Here is a 26783-nt window from a genome sequence, read left to right as displayed (position 1 = left end):
TGAATTCAAACATCATAAAACAGTTTCTCAGAAAGCTTCTTGTTGGTTGTTGTCTGAGGATATTTCCTTTGCCACCATAGGCTTCAATGTGCTCTTAGATATCCCTTCTTATACAACACAAAGAGAGTGATGCCAAACTGCTCCCTCAACAGAAACGTTTAGCTCTATGAGATGAATGCACACATCACAAAGGAGTTTCTCTGAAAGCTTCTTTCTAGTTTTTATCTGACGATATTTCCTTTTTCACCATATTCCTCAATGCGCTCCAGAATACCCCATTGCAGATTAAAAGAAAAAAGTGTTAGTAAACTTCTCAATGAAAAGAACAGTGTTACTTAGTGAGATGAATTCACCCATCACAAAGCAATTTCACGGAAACCTTCTTTTTGGTTTTTATCTACCGTATGTCCTTTTCAACCATAGACTTCAATGCGCTCCAAAATATCCTATTGCAGATTCCACTAAAAGAGTGTTATCCAACAGCTCCATGAAAACAAAGGTGTAACTCTGTGAGATGATTTAACACATCAAAAAGAACTTCCTCAGAAAGTTTCTTTCAAATTTTTATCTGAGGATATTTCCTTTATCACTTTAGGCTTCATTGCAGTCCAAAATATCCCTTCTCAGATTCCCCAAAAGCAGTGCTAACAAACTGCTGCATGAAAAGAATGGTGTAACTCTGTGAGATGAATTCACACATCACAAAGTTGTTTCTCAGAAAGCTTCTTTCTAGTTTTTATCTGAGGATATTTCCTAGGCCTCAATGTGCTCCCAAATATCCCTTTGCAGATTCCACGAAAAGAGTATTAGCAAACTCCTCCATGAAAACAAAGGTGTAACTCTGTGAGTTGAACTCACACATCACAGAAACCTTTCTCAGAAAGCTTCTGTCTAGGTTTTATCTGAGCACATATCCTTTGTCACCACTGGCTTCAAGGTGATCAAAACTATCCCTTCTCAGATACCCCATAAACAGCGCTTCCAAACTGATCCATGAAAAGAACCATGTTAACTGTGTGAGACGAATTAACACATCATAAAGCAGTTTCTCAATATGTTTCTTTCTAGTTTTTATATGAGGGTGTTTCCTTTGTCACAATAAGCTTCAATGTGCTCAGAAATATCCCATTGCAGAATCCAAGAAAAGAGTGTTAGCAAAGTGATAAATGAAAATAACAGTGTTTATCCATGAGATGAGTTCACATATCACAAAGCCGTTTCTCAGAAAGCTTACTTTTGGTTTTTGTCTCAGGATATTTCCTTTTTCAATATAGGCTTCAGTGTTCTCTCAAATATCCCTTTGCAGATTCCATGAAAGTAGTGTTAGCAAACTGTTCATTGAAGAGAACTGTGAAACTGTATGAGATGAATTCACACATCACAAAGCACTTTCTCAGAAAGCTTCTTTCTAGTTTTTATCTGAGGATATTTCCTTTTTCACCATAGGCCTCAAATTGCTCCCATATATCCCTTTGGAGATTCCACGAAAACAGTGTTAGCAAACTACTCTGTGAAAAGAATTGTGTAACTCTGTTAGATGAATTCACACAACACAAAGAAGTTTCCCAAAATGGTTCTTTCTAGTATTTATCTGTGGATGCTTACTTTTTCAAGGTAGGCCTCAATGCGCTCCCAAATATCTATTGCAGTTTCCACGAAAACAGTGTTAGCAAACTCCTCCATGAAAAAAAAACTGTAACTCTATAAGATCAATTCACACATCACAAAGAACTTTCTCAGAAAGTTTCCTTCTAGTTTTTATCTGAGGATATTTCCTTTGTCTCCATAGGCTTCAATGCAATCCAAAATATCCCTTCCTAGATTCCCTAAAAACAATGATACTAAACTGCTCCATTAAAAGAATCCTATAACTCTGTGAGTTGAATTCACACATCACAAAGCGTTTCCTCAGAAACCTCTTTCTAGTTTTTACATGAGGGTATTTCTTTTGTCACCCTAAGTTTCAATGAGCTCTTAAATATCTCATTGCATATTCCAAGAAAACACTGTTAGTAAACTTTTTAATGAAAAGAACAATGTATCTCTGTGATCAATTGACACATCACAAAGAATCTCTCTGAGAGTTTCTTTTTGGTTTTTATCTGAGGATATTTACTTTTTCACCATAGGCATCAATGCACTCTCAAATATCCCTTTGCAGATTCCATGAAGACAGTGCTAGCAAAATGCTCCAAGAAAAGAAAGCTGAATCTCTGTGAGTTGAATTCACACATCACAAATAAATATCTCAGATAGCTTCTTTCTGGCTTTTATCTGAGACTACTTCCTTTGTGATCAAAAGCTTCAATGCGCTCTGAAATATTCCATTGCAGATTCTAAGAAAACAGTTTCAGCAAACTGCTCAATGAGAACAGTGTCACTCTTGGAGATGAATTCACACATCACAAAGCAGTTTCTTAGAAAGCTTCCTTCTAGTTTATATCTGAAGAAATTTTTTTGTCACCATAGACTTCAATGCACTAACAAATTTCCTATTGCATATTCCACAAAAACAGTGTTGTGAAACTGCTCATTGAAAAGAACAGTGCAACTCTCTGACATGAATTTACACATCACAAAGCAGTTTCTCCAAAAGCATCTTTTTCGTTTTTATCTACAGATGTTTCTTTGTCACTATAGGTTTCAATATGCTCCCAAATATCCTATTCCAGATTCCAAGAAAAGAGTGTTAGTAAACTGCTCAATGAAAAGAACACTGCAACCCCATGATATCAATTCACACATCCCAAAGCAATTTCTCAGAAAGCTTTTTTTTTTTAAATTTATTATCTGAGGATATTTCCTTGGTCACCGAAGGATTCAATGCGTTCCCAAATGTCCTGTTGCAGATTCCACGAAAACAAGGTTATCAAACTGCTCAATGTAAAGAATGGTGTAAGTCTATTAGGTGAATTCACACATCTCAAAGAACTTTCTCAGAAAGCTTCCTTCTAGTTTTTATCTGAGGATATTTACTTTGTCACTATCGGCTTCAATGCAATCCCAAATATCCCTTCTCAGATTCCCCCAAAACAGTGCAACCAAACTTCTAAATGAAAAGAATCATGTAACTCTTTGAGGTAAGTTAGCTCATCACAAAGCAGTCTCTTAGAAAGCTTCTTTCTACTTTTTATATGAGGACATTTTCTTTGTCATCATAAGCTTCTGTGCACTCCAAAATATCCCATTGCAGATTCCAAGAAAACAGTGTTATCAAACTGCTAAGTGAGAAGAACACTGTAAGTCTCTGAGATGAATTCAGACATCACAAAGAAGTTTCACAGAAAGTTTCTTTTTGCTTTTTGCCTGAGGATGTTTCCTTTTTCTCCATAGGCTTCAATGCCCTCCCATATATCCTATTGCAGATTCCATGAAAACAGTGTTAGCAAACTGCTCAATACAAAGAACAGTGTAACTGTGTGAGATGAATTCATGCATCACAAAGCAGTTTCCCAGGAAGTCTCTTTCTAGTTAATATCTGATTATATTTTCTTTGTCACCATTGGCTTCAAGGCGATCCAAAATATCCCTTCTCAGATTCCCCAAAAACAGTGCTACAAACTGCTCCATGAAAAGAATCGTGTAACTCTTTGACACGAATTCACAAAACACAAAGTAGTTTCTCATAAAGCATCCTCTTAGTTTTCATCTGAGAATATGTCCTTTGTCACAATAGGCTTCAATGCCCTCCCAAATATCCTATAGTAGATTCCACGAAAACAGTGTTATCAAGCTACTCATTGAAAGGAATGGTGTAACTCTGTGAGATGAATTCACACATCACAAAACAGTTTCTCAGAAAGCTTCTTTCTAGTTTTTATCTGAGGACATTTCTTTCGTCACTATAGGCCTCAATGTGCTCCCAAATGTCTCATTGCATATTCCACGAAAACAGTTTTGGCACACTGCTCCATGAAAAGTATGGTGTAACTCTGTGAGATGAACTAAGACAGGAACTCAGAACGGTACCTTCTACTTTTTATCTGAGGATACTTCCTTCTTCACTATAGGCCTCAATGCATTCCTAAATATCCCTTTGCAGATTCCAGGAAAACAGTGTTAGCAAACTGCTCCATGAACAGAAAGGTGTAACACTGTGAGGTGAACTCACAAATCACAAAGCAGTTTCTCAGAAAGTTTCTTTTTAGTTTTTGTCTGAGGATATTTCCTTTGTCACCATAGGCTTCAGTAAGATCCACATATACCTTCTCAGATTGACCAAAAACTGTGCTAACAAATTGCATCATGAAAAGAATCGTGTAACTCTGTGAGATGAATTCATAAACCATGAAGCAGTTTCTCAGAAAGTTTCCTTCTAGTTTTTGTCTGAGGATATTTCCTGTGTCACCATAAGCTTTAATGTGCTCTGAAATATCCCATAGCAGATTCCAAGAAAATAGTGATAGCAAACTGCTCAATGAAAAGAACAGTGTAACCCAAAGAGATGAATTCAAACATCAAAAAGCAGTTTTTCAGAAAGCTTCTTTTCGTTTTGCATCTGAGGATATTTCGTTTGTCACCATCGGCTTCAATGCACTCCCAAATATGCTATTGGAGTTTCCACAAAAACAGTGTCATCAAGCTGCTCATCAAAAACAACGATGTAACTCTGAGAGATGAAATTACACATCACAAAGCTGTTTCTCAGAAAGGGTCTTTCTAGATTTTATTTGTGGATACTTCCTTCTTCACCATATGCCACAATGGGTTCCCAAATATCCCTTTGCAAATTCAACGAAAACAGTGTTAGGAAACTACTAAATGAAAAGAAAGGGTTAAATTGGTTACATGAATTCACACAGCACAAGGAACTTTCTCAGAAAGCATATTTCTACCTTTTTATTAGAGAATATTTCCTTTGTCACCATAGGCGTCAATGCAATCCAAAATAACCCTTCCAAATTCCCCAAAAACACTGATCCCAAACTGCTCCATGAAATGAACAGTGTATCTCTGTGAAATGAATTCACTCATCAAAAAGTAGTTCCTCATAAAGTTTCTTTCTAGTTTTTAACTGAGAATAATTTTGTTTCACTGTAGGCCTCAATGCAGTCCCAAATATGCCTTTGCAGATTCTACAAAAACAGTGTTAGCAAGCTGCTCCATGAAAACAAAGGTGTAACACTGTGAGATGAATTCAGACGTCACCAAAGCCTTTCTCAGAAAGCTTCTTTCTAGTTTTTATCTGAGGATAATTTTTTGTCATCCTAGGCTTCAATGATATCCAAAATATCCCTACTCAGATTCCCCAAAAACAGTGCTAAAAAATTGATCCGTGAAAAGAGTTGTGTAACTCTCTGAGATGAATCAACACATCACAAAGCAGTTTCTCAGGAAGCTTCTTTCTAGTTTTTATATGAGTGTATTTCCTTTGTCACCGTAAGCTTCAATACACTCCGAAATATCCCATTGCAGATTCCTAGAAAGCAGTGTTAGTAAACTGCTCAATGAAAACAACAGTGTAAGTGTTTGAGGTGAATACACACATCACAAAGAAGTTTCTCTGAAAGCTTCTTTCTAGTTTTAATCTGAGGATATATCCTTTGACACCATAGGCTTCAACGTGATCCAAAATATCCCTTCTCACATTCCCCATAAACAGGACTACCTAACTGCTCCCATGAAAGGAAAGGTGTAACTCAGTGAGATGATTTCAGAAGTCACAAAGCAGTTCCACAGAAAGCTTCTTTCTAGTTTTTGTCTCAGGACATTTCCTTTGTCACCATAAACTTCAATGCACTCAGAAATGTCCCATTGCAGACTCCAAGAAAACATTGTTAGCAAACTTATCAATGAGCAGAACAGTGTAACACTGTGAGATGAATGCATACGTCACAAAGTGGTTTCTCAGAAAACTTCTTTTTGTTTTTTCTATGAAGATATTTACTTTGTCACCATATTCTTCTTTGCATTCCCAAATATCCTATTGTAGAGTCCAGGAAAACAGTGTTATCAAAAGGCTCAAAGGAAAGCATGACTTAGCTCTGTGAGATGAATTCACTAATCACAAAGCAGTTTCTCAGAAAGCTTCTTTCTAATTTTTATCTCAGGATATTTCCTTTGTCAACGTAGGCTTAAATGCGATCCAAAACATCCCTTCTCAGATTTCGTATAAACAGTACTGACAAAATGCTCCATGAAAATAATGTGTAACTCTGTGGGATGAATTCATAAACCACAAAGCAGTTTCTCAGAAAGCTTCTTTCTAGTTTTTATCTGAATATATTTCCTTTATCACTATAGGCCTAAATGCGCTCCTAAATATCCCTTGCAGACTCCACGAAAACAGAGTTAGCAAACTGTTTAATGAAAAGAAAGGTGTAACTCTGGGAGATGAATTCACACATCCAAAGAACTTTATCGGAGAGTTTCTTTCTAGTTTTTATCTGAGGATATTTTCTTTGTCACCATAGGCTTCAATATGATCCAAAATATCACTTCTCAGATTCCACAAAAAAGTGCTACCAAACTGATCCATGAAAATAATCATGTAAATCTGGAAGATGAATTAAAACATCACAAAGCAGTTTCTCAGAAAGCTTCTCTCTGATTTTTATATGATGATATGTTGTTTGTCACCCTAAACTTCAATGCACTCCAAAATATCCCTTTGCAGATCCAAGAAAACAGTGTAAGGAAACTGCTCACTAAAAAGAACAGTGTAAACCTGTGAGATGAATTCACACATCACAAAGTAGTTTCTCACAGTTTCTTTCTAGTTTTTATCTGAGGATAATTCCTTTTTCACCATAAGACTCAATGTACTTGTAAACATCCCTTTGTACATTCCAGGAAAACAGTGTTAGCAAACTGTTTCCAGAACAGAAAGGTGTACCTCTGTGAGATGAATTCACACATCACCAAGGAGATTTTCAGAAAGCTTCTTTCTGGTTTTTAACTGAGAATATTTCCTTTGTCACCATAGACTTTAACGCAATCCAAATTATCCCTTCTCAGATTCCCCAAAAACAGTGCGACGAAACTGCTGCATGAAAAGAATTGTGTAACTCCATGAGATGGATTCACATATCTCAATGCAGTTTCTCAAAAAGTTTCTTTCTAGCTTCTTTCTGAGGATATTTCCTTTGTCATCATAAGCTTCAATGTGCTCCGAAACATCCCATTGCAGATTCAACAAAAACAGTGTTAGTGTTATCAAACTGCTCAATAGAAAGAACAGTGTAGCTCTGTGAGATGAATTCACACATCACAAAGCTGTTTCTCAGAAAGCTTCTTTCTACTTTTTCTCTGAGGATATTTCCTTTTTCATCATAGGTCTCAATGTGCTCTGAAATATCGTGTTGTGGATTCCATAAAATCTGTTATCAAACTGATCAATGAAAAGAATGATGTAACTCTGTGAGATGAATTCACACATCACAAAGCAGTTTCTCAGAAAGCTTCTTTCCAGTTTTTATCTGAGAATACTTCCTTTTGTACCGTAGGCTGCAATGCGCTCCCAAATATCCCTTTGCAGATTCCACAAAAGCAGTGTTAGCAAACTACTCAATGAAATGAAAGCTGTGACGCTATGAGATGAATTCACAAATCACAAAGAATTGTGTTGGAAAGCTTCTTTATAGTTTTTTTCTGTGGATATTTCCTTTATCACCATAAGCTTCAATGTACTCCAAAATATCATATTGCAGATTCCACAAAAACAGTGTTAACAAGCTGCTCAATGAAGAGAAGAGTGTAATTCCGTGAGATAAATGCACACATCACAAAGCAGTTTCTCAGAAAATTTCTTTCTAATTTATATATAAGAATATTTCTTTGTCACCATAAGCTTCAATGTGCTCTGAAATATCCTGTTGCAGATTCCAAGAAAACAGTGTTAGCAAACTGCTCAATGAAAAGCACAGAGCAGATCTGTGAGATGAATTCACACATTACAAAGCAGTTTCTCAGAAAGCTTCTTTCCAGTTTTATCTGAGGATATTTCGTTTTTCACCATAGGCCTCAATGTGCTCCCAAATATCCCTTTGCAGATACCACAAAAAGAGTTTTCACAAGCTACTCAATGAAAAGAATGGTGTAACTCTGTAAGATGAATTCACACATCACAAAGCATTTTCTCAGAAATCTTCTTTCCAATTTTTATCTGAAGATATTTCCTTTTTCACTATAGGCCTCAATGTGCTCCCAAATATCCCTTAACAGATTCAAAGAAAACAGTGTTAGCAAACGGCTTCAGGAATAGAAAGGTGTAAATCTGTGACATGAATTCAAACATCACAAAGAACTTTCTCAGAAAGATTCTTTCTAGTTTGTATCTGAGGGTATCTCTTTGTCGCCACAGGCTTCAATGCAATCCAAAATATCCCTTCTCAGATTCCCCAAAAACAGTGCTACAAAACTGATCCATGAAAAGAATCGTGTAACACTGTGAGATGAATTAACACATCACAAACAGTTACTCAGAAAGTTTCTTTCTAGTTTTTATGTGAGGATATTTCCTTGGTCACCCTAAGTTTCAATGCACTCCAAAATATCCCATTATAGACTCCAGGAAAACAGTGTTAGCAAACGGCTCAATGAAATGAACAGTGTAAATCTGTAAGATGAATTCACACATCAAAAAGCAGTTTCTCAGAAAGTTTTTTTCTACTTTTTCTCTGAGAATATTTCCTTTTTCACCATAGACCTCAAAGTGCTCCTGAACATCCCTTTGCAGATTCCATGAAAACTGTGTTAGAAATCTCCTCCATGAACAGAAAGGTGATACTCTCTGAGGTGAATACACGCATCACAAAGAAGTTTCTGAGGAAGCTTCTTTCTAATTTTTATCTGAAGATATTTCCTTTGTCTCCCTAGGCTTCAATGTGATCCAAAATATCCCTTCTCAGATTCCCCCAAAACAGTACTGCAAAACTGTTCCATGAAAAGACTGGTGAAACTGTGTCATATGAATTCACACATCATAAAGCTGTTTCTCAGACAGCTTCTTTCTAGTATTTATCTGAGGATATTTCCTTTTTTTCCATATTCCTCAAAGCGCTCTGGAATATCCCATTGCAGATTCCACGAAAAAAGTGATAGCAACCTTCTCAATGAAAAGAATGGGGTAACTCTGTGAGATGAATTGACACATCACAAAGCTGTTTCACAGAAAGCTCTTTCTAGTATTTGTATGTGTATATTTCATTTTTCAACATATTCCTCAATGCATTCGCAATTATCCCATTTCAGATTCCATGAAAATAGTATTAGCAAACTACTCCATGAAAGAAAAGTGTGAATCTGTGAGATGAATTCACACATCCCAAAGTAGTTTCTCAGAAAGATTCTTTTTGGTTTCTCTCTGAGGATATATCTTTACACCATAGGCTTCAATGCACTCCCAAATATCCTATTGCAGATTCCACGAAAATAGTGTTAGCAAACTGCTCCATGGAAACAAAGGCGTAACTCTGTGAGATGAATTGACACAACACAAAGCATTTTCCTAGGAAGCTGCTTTTTGGTTTTTAACTGAGGATATTTCCTTTGTCACCACAGGTTTCAATGTGCTCTCAAATATCCTACTGCAGATTCCACAAAAACAGTGTTATCAATCTGCTCAATGAAAAGATTGGTGTATCTTTGTAAGATGAATTCACACATCACAAAGCAGTTTCTTGGAAGTCTTCTTTCTAGTTTTTATCTCAGTATATTTCTTTTTTCACTATAGGCCTCAATGCACTCCCAAATATCCCTTTGTAGATTCAAAGAAAACAGTGTTAGCAAAAGGCTTCATGAAAGGAAAGGTGTAAATCTGTGACAGGAATTCAAACATCATAAACATCTCTCTCAGAATGGTTCTTTCTAGTTTTTATCTGAGGATATCTCCTTTGTCACCATAGGCTTCAATGTAATCCAAAATATCCCTTTTCAGATTCCCCAAAACCTGATCTATGAAAAGAATCAGGTAACTCTGTGAGATGAATTTATACATCACAAAGTGGTTTCTCAGAAAGTTTCTTTCTAATTTTTATATGAGGATATTTCCTTGGTCACCATAAGCTTCAATGCACTCCAAAATATCCCATTGTTGACACCAGAAAAATAGTATTAGCAAACAGCTCAATGAAATAAACAGTGTAAATCTGTAAGATGAATTCACACATCACAAAGCAATTTCTCAGAAAGCTTCTTTCTACTTTTTCTCTGAGGATATTTCCTTTTTCACCATAGGCCTCAATACAGTCCCAAACATCCCTTTGCAGATTCCACGAAAACTGTGTTAGCAATCTGCTCCATGAAGAGAAAGGTGATACTCTGTGAGGTGAATACACATATCACAAAGAAGTTTCTGAGGAAGCTTCCTTCTAGTTTTTATCTGAAAATATTTCCTTTGTCACCCTAGGCTCCCATGAGATCCAAAATATCCCTTCTCAGATTCCCCAAAAACAGTGCTGCCAAACTGCTCCTTGAAAAGAATGGTGTAACTATGTGAGATGAATTCACACATCACAAAACTGTTTCTCAGACAGCTTCTTTCTAGTATTTATCTGAGGATATTTCCCTTTTCTCCATATTCCTCATTGTGCTCCAGAATATCCCATTGCAGATTCCATGAGAAAAGTATTAGCAAACTTTTCGATGAAGAGAATGGTATCACTCTGAGATGAGTAGACACATCACAAAGCAGTTTCACAGAAACCTTCTTTCTAGTTTTTGTATGAGTATATTTCCTTTTCAACATATTCTTCGATGCACTCTCAAATATCCCTGTTCAGATTCCACAAAAATAGTATTAGCAAACTGCTCCATGAAAGAAAAACTGTAAATCTGTGAGATGAATTCACACATCACAAAGCAGTTTCTCGGAAAGATTCTTTTTGGTTTTTTTCTGAGGATATTTCCTCAGTCACTGTAGACTTCAATGTGCTCCCAAGTATCCTATTGCTGATTCCATGAAAACAGTGTTAGCAACCTTCTCCATGAAAGGAAAGTTGTAACTCTGTGAGATGAATTCATATATCACAAAGAACATTCTCAGAAAGCTTCTTTCAATTTTTATCTTGGGATATTTCCTTTGTCACCATAGGCTTAAATGCTATTTAAAATATCCCTTCTCAGATTCCCCACAAACAGTACTACCAAACTGCTCCATGAAAACAGTGGTGTGACTCTGTGAGGTGAATTCACACATCACAAAGCTGTTTCTCAGAAAGCGTCTTTCCAGTTTTTATCTGAGGATATTTGCTTAGTCACCATAGACTTCAATAATATCCAAAATGTCCCTTCTCAGATTCCCCAAAAACAGTGCTATCAAACTGATCCATGAAAAGAATCGTGAAACTCACTGAGATGAATTCAAAAATCGCAAAGCAGTTCCTCAGAAAATATCTTTCAAGTTTTTGTCTGATTATATTTCCTTTTTCACAACAGGTTTCAATGCGCTCCAGAATATCTCATTGCATATTCCAAGAAAACAGTTTTAACAACCTCCTCATTGAAAGGAAGAGTGTAAGTCTCTGAATTGAATTCTCACATCACAAAGGAGCTTCTCAGAAAGCTCTTTTTTGGATTTTTCTATGAGGATATTTCTTTTGTCACATCAGGCTTCAATGTCCTCCCAATATTCTAAGGCAGATTCCACGAAAAACTGTTATCACACTGCTCACAGAAAAGAATGGTGTAACTCTGTGAGATGAATTCACACATCATAAAGCAGTTTCGCAGAAAGCTTCTTTTTGGTTTTCCTATGAGGATATTTCCTTTTTCACTATAGGCCTCAATTGCATTCCCAAATATCTTTTTGCAGATTCCACAAGAAGTGTGTAGCAAACTTCCCCATGAAAAGAAAGGTGTAACTCTGTGAGATGAATTCACATACCACAAAGAACTTTCTCAGATAGCTTCTTTCTAGTTTTTTTCTGAGGATATGTCCTCAGTCACCACAGGCTTCAATGCGATCCAAAATATCCCTTCTTAGATTCCCCAATATCAGTGCTACAAAACTGATCAATGAAAACAATCGTGTAACTCTGTCAGATGAATTAACACAACACAAAGCAATTTCTCAGGAAGCTTCTTTCTTGTTTTTATATGAGGGTATTTCCGTTGTCACCGTAAGCTTCAATGCACTCTGAAATATCCCATTGCAGGTTCCAAGAAAACAGTGTTACCAAACTGATAAATGAAAAGAACAGTGTAATTCTCTGACATGAATTCACACATCACACAGAAGTTTCTCTGATTGTTTCTTTCTAGTTTTTGTCTGAGGATTTTTCCTTTTTTCATACTAAGCTTCAATGCACTCCGAAATATGCCATTGCAGATCTCAAGAAAACAGTGTTAGAAAACTGCTCCATGAAAAAACAGTGAAACTCTGTGCGTTGAATTCAAACATCACAGATCTGATTCTCAGAAAACTTCTTGTTAGTTTTTCCATGAGAATATTTCCTTATTCACTATAGGCATCAATGCACTCCCAAATGTCCATTTGCAGATTCTACGAAAACAGTGTTAGCAAACTTCTCCATGAAAAGAAAGCTGTAAAACTATAAGATGAATTCACACATCACAAAGAACTTTCTCAGAAAGCTTCTTTATAGTTTTTAACTGAGGATATTTCTCCTGTCACCATAGGCTTCATTGCGATCCAAAATATCCCTGCTCAGATTCCCCAAAATTAGTGCTATCAAACTGATGCATGAGAAGAGTTGTGTAGCACTGTGTGATAAATTCACAAATAAGAAAGCCATTTCTCAGAATGTTTCTTTCTAGTTTTTGTCTGAGGATATTTACATTTTCACCATAAGCTCCATGGGCTCCTAATTATCCCTTTGCAGATTCCAAGAAAACAATTTTAGCAGACTTATAAATAAAAAGAACAGTGTAACTCTGTGAGATGAATTCACACACCTCAAAGCATTTTCTCAGAAAGCTTAGTTCTAGTTTTTCTCTGAGGATATTTTTTTTCACTATATACCGCAATGCAATCCCAAGTACCACTTTGTAGTTTCCATGAAAAGAGTATTAGCAAACTGCTCAATGAAAAGAAGAGTGTAACCATGTGAGATGAATTCACACATCACAAAGCAGTATTGTGGAAAGTTTCTTTGTAGTTTTTATCTGAGGATATTTACTTATTTATTATATTCCACAATGCACTGCCAAATATAACTTTTCAGATTGCATGAAAACAGTGTTATAAAACTACTCAACGAAAAGAATGACATATCTCTATGAGACAAATTCAAACGTCACAAATCAGTTTCTCAGAAAGCTTCTCTCCAGATTTTATCTGAGGATTTTTCCTTTTTCACTATAGGCCTAAATTCACTCCCAAATATCCTGTTGCAGATTAAATGAAAGCTGTGAAAGCCAACTGCTGCATGAATGAAAAGGTGTAACTCTGTTAGATGAATTCACACATCAGAAAGACCTTTCTCAGAAAGCTTCTTTCTGGTTTTATCTGAGGATATATCCTTTTTCAATATAGACTTCAACGCACTCCCAAATATCCCTTTGCAGATTACATGAAAACACTGTTAGCAAACTGCTAAATGAAGAGAAAGGTGTGACTCTGGGAAATAAATTCACACATGAGAAAGAAGTTTCTCAAGAAGTTTCTTTCTGGTTTTTATCTGAGGATATTTCCTTAGTCACCATAAGCTTCAATGTCTTCTCAGATTCACCAAAAATAGTACTACCAAACTGATCCACGAAAAGAATCGTGTAACTCTGTGATATGAATCAACACATCACAGAGCAGTTTCTCAGAAAGGTTCTTTCTATTTTTTATGAGGATATTTATTTGTAACGATAAGCTTTAAAGTACTCTGAAATATCCCATTGTAGATTCCAAGAAAACAGTGTGAGCAAACTGCTCAATGAAAAGAACAGTGTAACTCTCTGAGATGAATTCACACATCACAAAGCAGTTTCTCAGAAAGCTTCTTTCTAGTTTTTAACTGAGAATATGCCCTTTTTCAACATAAGCCTTGATGTGCTCCCAAATATCCTTTTGCAGATTCCACAAAAACAGCGTTAGCTGACTGCTCCATGAAAAGAAAGTTGTAACTCTGTGATATGATTTCTCACATCATGAACCTTCTCAGAAAGCTTCTTTCTAGTTTTAATCTGAGGATATTTCCTTGGTCACCATATTTTTCAATGTGATCCAAAATAGTCCTTCTTGGTTTCCCCAACAACAGTGCTCCCAAACTGATCCATGAAAAGAATCGTGTAACTCTGTGAGATGAATTAACACATCACAAAGTGGTTTATCAAAAAGTTTCTTTCTTGTTTTTATATGTGAATATTTCCTTTGTCACCATAAGGTTCAATGCATTCTGAAATATCCCATTGCATATTCCAAGAAAACAGTGTGAACAAACTGCTCAATGAAAACAACTGTGTAACTTTAAGAGATGAATTCACACATCACAAAGCAGTTTCTCAGAAAGCTTCTTTCTAGTTTTTAACTGAGAATATGCACTTTTTCAATATAAGCCTCAATGCACTCCCAAATATCCCTTTGCAGATTCCATAAAAACAGCATTAGCCAACTGCTCCAAGAAAATAAAGCTGTAACTCGGTGATATGATTTCTCATGTCATGAAGAACTTTCTCAGAAAGCTTCTTTCTAGTTTTAATCCGAGGATATTTCCTTCATCAGCATATTTTTCAATGTGATCCAAAATATCCCTTCTCAGTTTACCCAAAAACAGTGCCACCAAACTGATCCATGAAAACAGTCGTGTAACTCTGTGAGATGAATTAACACATCACAAAGTGGTTTCTCAAAAAGTTTCTCTCTAGTTTTTATATGAGAATATTTCCTTTGTCACCATAAAGTTCAATGCGCTCTGAAATATCCCATTGCATATTCCAAGAGAAGAGTGAGAACAAACTCTTCAATGAAAGCAACTGTGTAACTTTAGAGATGAATTCACACATCACAAAGCTGTTTCTCAGAAAGCTTCTTTCTAGTTTTTAACTGAGAATATGTACTTTTTCAACGTAAGCCCCAATGCACTTCCAAGTATCCCTTTGCAGATTCCACGAAAACAGTATCAGCCAACTGCTCCATGAAAAGAAAATTGTAACTTGGTGATATGATTTCTCACATCATGAAGAACTTTCTCAGAAAGCTTCTTTCTAGTTTTGATCTGAGGATATTTCCTTCATCACCATATTTTTCAATGCGATCCAAAATTTCCCTTCTCAGTTTACCCAAAAACAGTGCTACCAAACTGATCCATGAAAACAGTCATGTAACTCTGTGAGATGAATTAACACATCACAAAGTGGTTTCTCAAAAAGTTTCTTTCTAGTTTTTACATGAAGATAATTTCCTTTGTCACCATAAAGTTCAATGCGCTCCAAAATATCCCATTGCAGATTCCAAGAAAGGGGTGTTACCAAACTGTTCAATGAAAAGAACAGTGTAACACTGTAAGATGAATTCACACATCACAGAGCAGTTTCTCAGAAAGCTTCTTTCTAGGTTTGTCTGAGGATATTATCTTTTTTACAATAAGTCTCAGTGTTCTCTGAAATATGCCAATTTAGATTCCAAGAAAACAGTGCTAGAAAACTGCTCAATGAAAAGACAGTGTAACACTATGGCTTGAATTCACACAACACAAAGCTGTTTCTCAGAAAGCTTCTTTTTAGTTTTTCTATGAGGATATTTCCTTTTTCAGCATAGGCTACAATGTGATCCCAAATATCCTGTTGCAGATTCCACAAAAACAGTGTTATCAACCTGCACAATGAAAAGAATGGTGCAACTCTGTGAGATGGATTCACACATCGCAAAGCAGTTTCTCAGAAAGCGTCTTTATAGTTTTTATCTGAGGATATTTCCTTTTTCACTATACGTCTCAAAGCACTCCCAAATATCCCTTTGCAGATTCCACGAAAATCTGTTAGCAAACTGCCCCATGAAAAGAAAGGTTTAACTCTGTGGGATGATTTCACACATCACAAATAACTGTCTCAGAAAGATTCTTTCTAGTTTTTATCTGAGGATATTTCCTTAGTCACCATAGGCTTCAATGCAATCAAAAGTATCCCCTCTCAGATTGCCCAAAAACAATGCGAACAAGCTGATTCATGAAAGGAATTTTGTAATTCTGTGAGAAGTATTAACACATCACAAAGCAGTTTCTCAGAAAGCTTCTTTCAAGTTTTCATATGATATTTCCTTTGTCGCCATAAGCTTCAATGCACTCCGAACTATCCCATTGAAGATTCCAAGAAAACAGTGTTAGGAAACTGCTCAATAAAAAGAACAGTTTAGCACTCTGATATGAATTCACACATCACAAAGTAGATTCTCAGAAATCTTCGTTTTAGTTTTTGTCTGAGGATATTTCCTTTTTCACAATAAGTTTCAATGCGCTCTGAAATATGCCATTGTAGATTCCAAGAAAACAGTGTTAGCAAACTGCTCAATGAAAAGGATAGTGTAACTCAGTGAGATGAATTCACAAATCTCAAATCAGTTTCTCAAAAAGCTTCTTTTTGGTTTTTATCTGAGTATATTTCCTTTGTCACCATAGGCTTCAATGTGCTCCCAAATATCCTTTTGCTTATTCTACGATAACAGTGTTATCAAACTGCTCAATGAAAAGAACATTGTAACTCTGTGGGATGAATTCACAAATCACAAAGCAGTGTCTCAGAAAGCTTTTTTCTTGTTTTTATCTGAGGATATTTCTTTTTTCATTCTAGGCCTCAATGTGCTTCCAAATAGTGCTTTGCAGATTCCATGAAAACTCTGTTAAAAAACTGCTCCATGGAAAGAAAGGTGTAACTCTGTGAGATGAATTCACACAGCACAGAGAACTTTCTCAGAAAGCTTCTTTCTAGTTTTTATCTGAGGATATTTTCATTTTCACCATGAACTTCCATGTGATCCAAAATATCCTTTCTCAGATTCCATGAAAACAGTGCTAACACAGTTATCCATGAAAAGTCTCACGTAACACTGTGAGATGAATTAACACATCTCAAAATGGTTTCTCAGAAAGCTTCTTTCTCGTTTTTATATGAGGATATTTCATTTGTCATCATAGGCTTCAATGTGATCTAAAATATTCCTTCTCAGATTCCCCCAAAACAGTGCTACCAAATGGCTCCATGAAAATAATCATGTAACACTGTGAGATGAATTAACATATCTCAAAGCAGTTTCTCAGAAAGCTTCCTTCTAGTTTTTATATAAAGATACTTTCTTTGTCACTGTATGTTTCAATGCAATCCAAAATATTCCTTCTCAGATTCCCCAAAAACAGTGCTAACAAACTGCTCCATGAAAAGAATCATGTAACTCTGTGAGATGGATTCAGAAACCACAAAGCAGTTTCTCCAAAAGCTTCTTTCTAGTTTTTGTCTCAGGACATTTCCTTTATCACCGTAAGCTTCAATGCACTCTGAAATATCCCATTGCAGATTCCAAGAAAACAGTGTTAGCAAACTTCTTAATGAAAACAATAGTGTAACTCTGTTTGATGAAATCACACATCACAGAGCAGTTTCTCAGAAATCTTCTTTCTAGTTTTTATCTGAGAATATTTCCTTTTTCACCATAGGCCTCAATGTGCTCCCAAATATACCTTTGCAGATTCCAAGAAAACAGTGTTAGCTAACTTCTCTATGAAAAGAAAGGTGTAACAGTCTGACATGAATTCACATTTCACAGAGAACTTTCTCACAAAAATTCTTTCTAGTTTTTTCCTTAGGATATTTCCTTTGTCCCCATAGACTTCCATGTGATCCAAAATAACCCTTCTCAATTTCCCCAGATACAGAGCTATGAAACTGATCAGTGAATGGAATCGTGTAACTCTGTGAGATGAATTCACAAATCGGAAAGCAGTCTCTCAGAAAGTTTCTTGCTTTTTTTGTCTGAGGTTTTTTCCATTGCCACCATTAGCTTCAATGTGTTCTGAAATATCCCATTGCAGTTTAAAATAAAACAATGTTAACAATCTTCTCAATTCAAAGACAGTGTAACTCTGTGAGATGAATTCACAGATCACAAAGAAGTTTCTCAGAAAGCTTCTTTCTAGTTTTTATCTGAGAATTTCTCCTTCTTCACCATAGGTCTCAATGGGCTCCTAAATATCCCTTAGCAGATTCCACAAAAACACTGTTAGCAAACTCTCCATGAAAAGAAATCTGTAACTCTGTGAAATGATTTCACACATCACAAAGAACTTTCTCAGAAATCTTCTTTCTAGTTTTTATCTGAGGATATTTCCTTTGTCACTTAGGCCTCAATGAGATCCAAAGTATCCCTTCTCGGATTCCACGAAAAGAGTGTTAGCAAACTGCTCCATGAAAAGAAATGTGTAACTCTCTGAGAGGAATTTACACATCACAAAGAACTTTCTCAGAATGCTGCTTTCTAGTTTTTATCCGAGGATATTTCCTTTGCCACCATAGGCTTCAATGCAATCCAAAATATCCCTTCTCAGATTACCCAAAAACAGAGCTATCTAAATATTCCATGAAAAGTATTGTGTAACTCTGTGTGATGAATTCGTGAATGAAAAAGCAGTTTCTCAGAATGTTTCTTCCTAGTTTTTGTCTGAGGATATTTACTTTTTCACAATAAGCTTCAATGCACTCCGAAGTATCTCATCATAGATTCCAAGAAAACTGCGTTAGCAAACTTCTCAATGAAAAGAACTGGGCAACTCTGTGAGCTGAATTCACATATCACAAAGTAGTTTCTCAGAAAGCTTCTTTTTGTTTTTTCTATGGGGATATTTCCTTTATCAACATAGGATTCAATGTTCTCCAAAATATCCTATTGCAGACCCCATGAAAACGGTGTTCCCAAGTAGCTCAAAGAAAAGAACAGTTTGGCACTGTGAGATGAATTCATCCATCACAAAGCAGTTTCTCAGAAAGCTTCCTTCTGGTAGTTTTCAGAAGATATTTCCTTTATAACTGTAGGCCTCAATGTTCTCCCAAATAACCCTTTGCAGATTCCACGAAAGCAGTGTTAGCAAACTGCTAAATGAAAAGAAAGGTGTAATTCTGGGAGATGAATTCACACATCACAAAACAGTTTCTCAGAAAGCTTCTTTCTAATTTTTATCTCAGGATATTGCCTTTTTCACTTTAGGCCACAATGCACTCCCAAATATCCCTTTACTAGTTCCATGAAAACAGTGTTATCAAACAGATCCCTGAAAAGAAAGTTGTAACACGGTGAGATGAATTCACACATCAAAACGAACTTTTTCAGAAACGTTTGTTCTAGTTTTTACCTTAGTGTCTTTCCTTAGTCACCAAAGGCTTCAATGCAACTGAAAATATTCCTTCTTAGTTTCCTCAAAAACAGTGCTAGAAAACTGATACATGAAAACCATTGCTTAACTCTGTAAGATGAACTAACACATCACAAAGTAGTTTCTCAGAAAGCTTCTTTCTAGTTTTTATATGAAGATATTTTCTTTATCACCATAAGCTTCAATGCATTCTGAAATATCCCATGGCAGATTCCAACAAAACAGTGTTAGTAGACTTCTAAATGAAAAGAACAGTGTATCTCTGTGAGATGAATTCACAAGTCACAAAGCAATTTCTCAGAAAGCTTCCTTCTAGTTTTTATCTGAGCATGTTTCCTTTTTCAACATAGTCATCAATTCGCTCCCAGATATCTCCTTACAGACTCCTAAAAGCAATGTTAACAAACTGCTGCATGAATAGAAAGGTGTAACACTGTGAGATGAATTTCCACATCACAAGGAAGTTTCTCCGGGAGCTTCTTTACAGTTATTATTTCAGGATAATTCTTTTGTCACCACGGGCCTCAATGCGATCAAAAAAATCCCTTCTCAGATTCTCCAAAAACAGGGCTACGAAACTGATCCATGAAAAGTATCACGTTACTCTGTGAGCTGAACTAATGCATCACAAAGCGGTTTCTCAGAAAGCTTCCTTCTAGTTTTTTTTAATGAAGATATTTACTTTGTCTCCATTAACTTCAATGCACTCCATAATATCCCATTGCAGATTCCAAGAAAACAGTGTTAACAACTGCTCCATGAAAAGTGTAACTCTGAGAGATGAATTCACACATCAAAAGCAGTTTCTCAGACAGCTTCTTTCAAGTTTTTATATGTGGATATTTTCTTTGTCACCATAATCTTCAATGTGATCCAAAATATCCTTTCTCGGATTCCCCAAAAACAGTGATACAAAACTGCTCCATAAAAAGAATTGTGTAATGCTGTGAGATAAATTAACACATCACAAAGCAGTTTCTCTGAAAGGTTCTTTCTAGTTTTTGTCTGAGGATATTCCCTTTGTCACCATTAGCTCCAATGCACTCTGAAATATCCCATTGCAGATTCCAAGAGACAGTGTTAGCAAACTGCTTAATTAAAAGAACAGTGTAACTCTGTGTGATGAATTCACACATCACCAAGCAGATTTTCAGAAAGTTTCTTTCTAGTTTTTATCTGAGGATATTTTCTTTTTCACTAGAGGCCTCAATGAGCTCCCAAATATGCCATTGGAGATTCCACAAGAACACTGTTAGCAAACTACTCCATGAAAAGAAAGGTGTAACTCTGTGAGATGAATTCACACATCATGAAGAACTTTCTCAGAAAGCTTCTTTCTAGTTTTTATCTGATTATATTTCCTAAGTCACCATATTCTTCAATGCGATCCAAAATATCCCTTCTTACTTTACCCAAAAACAGTGCTACAAAATTGATCCATGAAAAGAATCGTGTAATTCAGTGATATGAATTAACACATCTCAAAGTAGTTTCTCAGAAAGCTTCTTTCTAGTTTTTATCTGAGGACTTTTCCTTTGTTTCCTTAGGCCTCAATGTGCTCCCAAATATTCCTTTGCAGATTCCAAGACAACAGGGTTAATAAACAGCTCCATGATAAGAAAGGTGTAACTCAGTGAGAGGAATTCACACATCACAAATAACTTTCTCAGAAATCTTCTTCCTATTTTTTATCTGACGATATTTCCTTTGTCACCATAAGCTTCAATGCAATCCTAAATATGCCTTCTCAAATTCCTCAAAAACAGAGATAACAAACTCATCCATGAGAAGAATCGTGTAACTCTGTGAGATGAATTCACAAACCACAAAGCAGTTTCTCAGAATGATTCTTTCTAGTTTTTGTCTGAGAATATTTATTTTTTCACAATAAACTTCAATGCGCTCCAAAATATGCCATCGTAGATTCCAGAGAAACAGTTTTAGCAAGTTGCTCAATGAAAAGAACAGGGTAACTCTGTGAGTTGAATTCACACATCACAAAGCAGTTTCTCAGAAACCTTGTTTTTGGTTTTTCTATGTGGATATTTCCTGTGTCCCCTTAGGCTTCAATGCACTCAGCAATATACTTTTGCAGACTCCACGAAAACAGTGTTATCAACTCAAAGAAAAGGATGGTGTATCTATGTGAGATGAATTCACCCACAACAAAGCAGTTTCTCGGAAAGATTTTCTGTAGTTGTTATCTGAGGATATTTTCCTTTTCACGACTGACCTCAATGTGCTCCCAAATATCTCTTTGCATATTCCATGAAAATAATATTAGAAATCTGCTCCATGAAAAACAAGGTAGAACTATGTGAGATGATTTAGCACATCATAAAGATGTTTTTCAGAAAGCTTCTTTCTACTGTTTCTCTGAGGATATTTCCGTAGTCACAATATTCTTCAATGTGATCCAAAATATCCCTTCTCAGTTTACCCAGAAACAGTGCTACCAAACAGATCCATGAAAGAAGTCGTGTAAGTCAGTGAGATGAATTAACACATCACAATATGGCTTCTCAGAAAGCTTCTTACTAGTTTTTATATTAAGATATTTCCTTTGTCACCATAAGTTTCAATGTGCTCTGAAATATTGTATTGCATATTCCAAGAAAACTGTTAGCAGGCTGAAAAATGAAAAGAACAGTGTAACTCTGTGAGATGAATTCACACATCACAAAGCAGTTTCTCAGAAAGCTACCTTCAAGTTGCTATCTGAGGATATTTCCTTGTTCATTGTAGGCCTCAATGCACTCCAAAATATACCTTTGCACATTCCACAAAAACAGTGTTACCAAATTGCTCCATGAAAAGAAAGGTGTAACTCTCTGAGATGAATTCACACATCACAAAGAACTTTCTCAGAAAGCTTCTTTCTAGTTTTTGTATGAAGATATTTCTTTGTCACAATAGGATTCAATGTGATCCAAAATATCCCTTCTGAGTTTCCCCAGGAACAGAGCAATAAAACTGATCCATGAAAAGTATCGTTTAACTCTATGAGATGAATTCACAAATCACAAAGCAGTTTCTCAGAAAGCTTCTTTTTGGTTTTTCTATGGGGACATTTCCTTCATCACCGTAGGCTTCAATATACTCCAAAATGTCCTACTGCAGACTCCTCGAAAACAGTGTTATCAAACAGCTCAATGAAAAGAACGGTTTAGCTCTGTGAGATGAATTCACCCATCAAAAAGCAGTTTCTCAGCTTCTTTCCAGTTTTTATAGGAGGCTATTTCCTTTTTCACCATAGGCCTCAATGTCATCTCAAATATCCCTTTGCAGATTCCACAAAAACAGTGTTAGCAAACTGCTAAAAGAAAAGTGTAACTCTGTGAGATGAATTCACACATCACAAAGAACTTTCTCAGAAAGCTTCTTTCTAGTTTTTATCTGAGGATATTTTCTTTCTCATCACAGGCTTCAATGCAATCGAAAATATCCCTTCTCAGATTCCCCTAAAACAGTGCTATCAAACTGATCCATTGAAAGCATCATGTAACTCTGTGACATGAATTCACAAATCACAAAGGAGTTTATCAGAAAGTTTCTTTCTAGTTTTTGTCTGAGGATATTTAATTTTAAACAGTAGGCTTCAATACGCTCCAAAATATGCCATTGCAGATTCCAAGAAAACAGTGTTATCAAACTGCTCAATGAAAAGAACAGTGTAACTCCGTGAGTTGAATTCACACATCACTAAACAGTTTCTCAGGAAGCTTCTTTCTAGCTTTTATCTGAGGATATTTCCTTTTCCACCATAGGCTTCAATACGCTTCCAAATATCCCTTCTTAAACACCACAAAAACAGTGATACTGACGTGCTCCCTCAACAGAAATATTTAGCTTTATGACATGAATGCACACATCACAAAGATTTTCTCAGAAATCTTCTCTCCAGTATTTGCCTGAAGAATCCTCTTTTCACCTTAGGCCTCTATGCATTCCCAAATGTCCCTCTGCAGATTCCACAAAAACAGTGCTAAAAAGCTGCTCCATGAAAAGAAAGGTGGAAATCTTTGAGATGAGTTCACCCATCACAAACCAGTTTCTCAGAAAACTTCATTTCTAGTTTAAATCTGAGTATATTTCCTTTTTCACCATAGACTTCAATGTATTCCTAAATATCTGGTCTCAGATAGTGTAAAAACAGTATTGCTGAACTGCTCATTCAACAAAGAGGTTAAACTCTATGAGATAAATACACATAACAAAACCATTTCTCGAAAAGCTTCTCTCTAGTTTTTATCTGAAGTTATTTCCTTTTTCACCATAGGCCTCTGGGAGCTCCCGAATATACCTTTGCAGATTCCATAATAACAGGGCTACCAAACTGCTCCTTGAAGTGAATCATGTAACTCTGTGAGATGAAATCACAAATCACTAGCAGTTTCTCAGAAAGCTTCTTTCTAGTTTTTGTCTGAGGATACTTCCTTTGTCACTCTAAGTGTCAATGTGCTCCAACATATCCCATTGCAGATTCCAAGAAAACAGTGGTAGCAAACAGATCAATGAAAAGAACAGTGCAACTCTGTGAGATGAATTCACACATCCCAAAGCAGTTTCTCAGAAAGCTTCTTTTTGGTTTTTATCTGAGGATATTTCCTATGTCACCGTAGGCTTCAAAGTACTCCAAAATATCCTGCTGAAGATTCCATGAAAACATTGATACCAAACTGCTCAATGAAAAGAAAGTTGTAACTGTGAGATTAATTCACACATCACCAAGCAGTTTCTCAGAAAGCTTCTTTCTAGTTTTTATCTGAGGATTTTTCCTTTTTCACTACAGGCCTCAATGCACTACTAAATATCCCTTTGCAGATTCCACGAAAACAGTGTTAGCAAACGGTTCCATGAAATAAAGGTGTAACTCTGTGAGATGAAGTCACATGTCACTAAGAACTTTCTCAGAAAGCTTCCTTCTAGTTTTTAATCTGAGGATATTTCCTATGTCACCATAGTCTTCAATGCAATTCAAAATATCCCTTCTCAGATTCCCCAAAACAGAGCTTCCATACTTCTAATCATGTAACTCTGTGAGATGAATTAACACATTGCAAAGCAGCTTCTCAGAAAGCTTCTTTCTGGTTTTTATATCGGGATATTTCCTTTTCCACCATAGGCTTCAATGCACTCCCAAATATCCCTTCTCAGACAACACAAAAACAGTGATACCAACGTGCTCCCTCAATAGAAACGTTTACCTCTAAGAGATGAATGCAAACCTCACAAAGGAGTTTCTCAGAATGCTTCTCTGGGGTTTTTACCTGAAGAATTACCTTTTTTCACCTTAGGCTTCTATTTGCTCTCAAATATCCCTCTGCCGATTCCACAAAAACAGTGCTACCAAACTGTACATTGAAAAGAAAGGTTCAACTCTGTGAGTTAAATTCACACATCACAAAATTGTTTCTCAGGAAACTTGTTTCTAGTTTTTATCTGAGGATATTTCCTTTGTCAGCATAGGCTTGAATGCAATCCAAAGTATCCTTTCTCAGATTCCACAAAAACATTGTTAACAAACTGCTCCATGAAAGGAAATTGTAACTCTGTGAGATGAATTCACAAATTAGAAAGCAGTTTCTCAGAAAGCTTCTTTCTAGTTTTTATCTGGAGATATTAACTTTGTCACCATTGACCTCAATGGGCTCCCAAATATCCCTTCTCAGACACCATGGAAACAGTGAAGTCAAAGTGGTCCCTCAACAGAAACGTTTAGCTCTATGAGATGAATGCACACATCATAAAGTAGTTTCTAAGAAAGCTTCTCTCCAGTTTTTGCTTGAAGAAATTTCTTTTTTCATCTTAGGTCTCAATGTGCTCCCAAATATCCCCCTGCAGATTCCACAAAAACAGTACTACCAAAGAGCTCCATGAAAAGAATCGTGTAACACCCGGAGATGAATTCACCAATATCGAAGCAGTTTCTCAGAAAACTTCTTTCTAGTGTTTGTCTGAGGATATTTTCTTTTTCAACATTTGCTTCAATGCACTCATGAATATCCGTTTGCAGATTCCACGAAAATAGTGTTAGCAAACTGCTCCATGAAAATGTGTAAATCTGTGAGTTGAATTCACACATCACAAAGTAGTTTCTCAGAAATGTTGTTTTTGGTTTTTGTCTCAGGATATTATCTTTGTCACCATAGGCTTCAATGTGACCCAAAATATCCCTATTCAGATTTCCCAAAAACAATGCTATGAAACTGTTAAATGAAAAGAATTGTGTATCTCGGTGACATGAATTCACAAACCACAAAGATGTTTCTCAGACAACTTCTTTCTAGTTTTTATCTGAGGATATTTCCTTTTTCACCATATTCCTCAATGCGTTCCTGAATATCCCTGGGATATTTTGGATCACAATGAAGCCTATGGTTAAAAAGGAAATATATTCAGATAAAAACGAGAAAGAAGCTTTCTGAGAAACTTCTTTTGATGTGTGAATTTGTCTCACAGATTTACAACTTCCTTTTCATTTTGAACTTTGCTAACACTTCTTTTGTGTCATTTGTGATGGAATATTCTGGAGGGCATTGAGGAATATGGTGAAAAGGAATATACACTCAGATACAAACTAGAAAGAAGGTTTCTGAGAAACAGCTTTGTGATGTGCGAATTCATCTCACAGAGTTACACGATTCTCTTCATGGAGCAGTTTGGTTGCACTGTTTTTAGTGAATCTGAGAAGGGATAATTTGGATCGCATTGAAACCTAGGTTGACAAAGGAAATGTCCGAAGTTCAAAACTAGAAAGAAGCTTTCTGAGAAAGTTCTTTGTGATGTGTGAATTCATTTCACAGAGTTACACCTTTCTTTTCATGGAGCAGTTTGCTAACACTGCTTTCATTTTATTTGTAATGGAATATTCCAGAGCACATTGAGGCCCATAGTGAAAAAGGGAATATCCTAAGAAAAAAACTAGAAAGAAGCTTTCTGAGAACATTCTTTGTGATGTGTTTTTTCATCTCACAGGGTTACACCTTTCTTTTCACGGAGCAGTTTGCTAACACTGTTTTCGTGGAATCTGCATGGATATATTTGGGAGCGCATTGAGGCCTATGGTGAAACAGGAAAAATCCTCAGATAAAAACTTTAAAGAAACTTTCTGAGAAAATGCTTTGTGATTTGTGAATTCATCTCACAGAGATAAAAGATTCTTTTCATAGAGCAGTTTGGTAGCACTGTTTTGGGGAAATACACAAAGGGATACCTTGAATTGCATTGAAGCCTGTGGTGACAAAGGAAATATCCTCAGATAAAAACTAGAAAGATGCTTCCGAGAAACTTCATTGTTATGTGTGAATGGAGCTCACGAGTTACAACTTTCTTTTCCTGGAGCAGTTTGATAACACTGTTTTTGTGGAATCTGCAAAGAGATATTTGGGAGTGCATTGGGTCATTGGTAGAAAAGGAAATATCCTCAGATAAAAACTAGAAAGAAACTTTCTGAGAAAGTTCTTTGTGATGTGTGAATATATGTCACAAAGTTACACCTTTCTTTCATGGTATAGTTTGCTAGCACACGTTTCC

Source organism: Theropithecus gelada, chromosome 20, assembly GCF_003255815.1.
Source record: "Theropithecus gelada isolate Dixy chromosome 20, Tgel_1.0, whole genome shotgun sequence".
NCBI classification, from domain to species: domain Eukaryota; kingdom Metazoa; phylum Chordata; class Mammalia; order Primates; family Cercopithecidae; genus Theropithecus; species Theropithecus gelada.
This window is presented reverse-complemented; position numbering follows the sequence as displayed.